The sequence below is a fragment of the Suncus etruscus genome, chromosome 11, assembly GCF_024139225.1.
Source record: "Suncus etruscus isolate mSunEtr1 chromosome 11, mSunEtr1.pri.cur, whole genome shotgun sequence".
Taxonomy (NCBI): Eukaryota; Metazoa; Chordata; class Mammalia; order Eulipotyphla; family Soricidae; genus Suncus; species Suncus etruscus.
The window spans coordinates 10,503,361-10,505,915 of NC_064858.1; positions in this window are offsets into that span (position 1 = coordinate 10,503,361).

The window sequence follows — 2,555 nt, forward strand, 5'->3', positions numbered from 1 at the left end:
CCGGGTGTGGCCCCAAAACCAAAGATTACTAAGAGAAACTCTTTTCTGTATCATATTTAGCACCAAAATCAAAGAATCTTTTTTCTCTTTTTCAAATAGTTTTCGCAGCCTCAGTGTCTGATAATCAAGGGCATCACCTGTATACAGATCCGGGGCTAGGGGCTATAGACACTTCTCAGGAAAGGTCACTTTCCTAGATGTTTTCTACTTCTTAAAAATCCATTATTTTGCATTTGAAGTTAGTTGTTAAAAACTGCCCTGTGTTGGGGCCAGCGAGGTGGGGCTAGAGGTAAGGTGTCTGCCTTGCAAGTGCTAGCCAAGGAAGGATGGTGGTTCTATCTCCCCCGCCCTCCCATATGGTCCCCCCAAGCCAGGGACGATTTCTGAGCGCTTAGCCAGGAGTAACCCCTGAGCATCAAATGGGTGGTGGCTCAAATAACGAAAACCAAAAAAAAACAAAACAAAACAAAAAACTGCCCTGAGTTATGACCTTCTCCTTTGTAACTCAGAAGTCTCACAGCTCACGCCCATAGCTTACTGTTGTCTACTGTTAAACTTCGCTTTGTGATTGTAAACATTCTTCCTATACCTATGACTGACTTTGCCCCTTATAAGACCCCTGCTTAAAGATTAAACTTATCACACTCCTGCCAGAAGATGTGTTGACCCCACATACTTGTGTGTGATTTCATTATTTCATATTTCATATTTTGCCACCCGTGCAACCCACTCTTCCTGAAGTGGATTCATTGAAATCCCACGAGTGCTGTAGGACATAAGCCGCCTACAGCAGGGACCCATCTCCTCAATTTGGTGGGCATAATCTGGAAAGGTGAGAGAAGATGAGATAACTGTGTCCACAAGTATCCAGAGACCAAGAATTGAGCACGAGTTCGGGAACCCCGTTCTCTGAATTTCTAGCGTCCCCTGATTCCAGAGTCTGTGCCTATTCTGACCTTTTCTGGACATCTGGAGCCATGACCCGTCCAGATTGCTGTGCTGGGGTCTAAGTCTTGTCCATTGTCGCACAGGCCCCCGGCTCTTTTCCCTTCCCCTCTCCTGCTCGCTAATTGTGCCAACCTGGGATTTGCATATGTGCGAGGTGGTGTCAGCTGGTACAGGTACACTGCAGTCCAGAGGCTATTCACATTTCAGTCTTGGCTCAAACACACCTGGTTTGGCAGGCCAGCAATAACACATTCCTGGAGCTTCCAAATAGCAGAGCTGCCAGAGCTCAGCCAGGGCTCAGCCTCGTGACCTCTCACTTGTAAGCAGGAGTTTTATGCCCTGAGCCAACCCCAGACCTGTCCCTGAGCTTGTTAAATCTACAAGTTTATGTGTTTCAGTTCTAAGGAGACTCATCTCACTTCTCTGACCTCTGTTTTCTCCTACTCTTTCAGATGAACACAGGGGGAGGGTTCTGGAGACCCTGGGGGTGCAGGGGTAAGAAGCTTGGAGAGGGGGGCTTGGGAATCTGGGTGACCTTGGAAACAGGCAGAGTTCTGGGGACCCAGTTATAGATGGGGACTTTGGGGTACAGGGCAGAGTTCTGAGGGAACCTGGGGACACAGGTTGAGTTCTGAGGGGCCCTTGGGCACAGGGGGAGAATTTTGGGGTAACCTTGGGGCACAGGGGAGAGTTCTAGGGCCCTTTGGGACACAAGGGTCCCCAAATAGGGTATAGAGTAGCTCTGCTCCCCTTGGCCAAAAGCTAGGGGCATGAAACATGACCATGGGCGAGGGTTTTCCTTGCCACTGAGGCACAGACCTTGGAGGGACTGGGCAGTCTACATTGGGTCCCAGTTCTCTGCTGGACACAGTCCCTCCGTGGCCTCTAAGTACCGCAAGGTCGCTAGGCCACCGGATGGCGAACAGACTGAGTTCCATTAGTCCCAGGGGTGCCTAATTCGGTTTAGGAGATTCCAAGAACCTCCAATTCTTGGAACCAGAATGAAGAGGCAGCCATCGCTTGAGGGCGCCCCGGGCACGCCTGGGGGTGGTGGTGGGGCGTGGGCAGCTGTCTCTCTGTCTGCCCCATCCCGGGGCCCTTTAATGCGTGCACGAGCCCTGCCTGCGCACGGTTTTCCGAGGCGCTTCCAAGGCCTTCCCCGTGCATGGGGTCCCGGGGTCGAGGGCCGGGAAGCCGGGAGGGCGTGACCGGGCGCCAAAGAGGGCGTGGCTCGGTTGTGGGCGTGGTCAAGAGAGCGTGGTCTGGGTGTGTGGGCGTGGCTTGGATCGGAATGAGGGCGTGGCCAGGCGTGGTCTGATGGTGGGCGTGGCGTGGAAGGGTGTGATGTTGTTGAGTGGGCGTGGTCTTGTTGGCGATGGGCGGGTCTATCTCAGAAAATAGGCGTGGTCTGTCAGCCCAGGGGCGGGGCGATCCGCCTCCTTTTCTCTGCGCTCCGGGCGCTCGGTGTGGCCAGTGCCAAGCAGCCGGGCTCGGGGGCGGGCCCTGCAGCCTTTGTTGCCCGCGGAGCCCGAGCGGTGTCCGGTCCGGAGTGCCCACCGGGGCCAGTCGCATCCTGAGCCGGACCTAGGCGGGCCGAGATCGGAGCA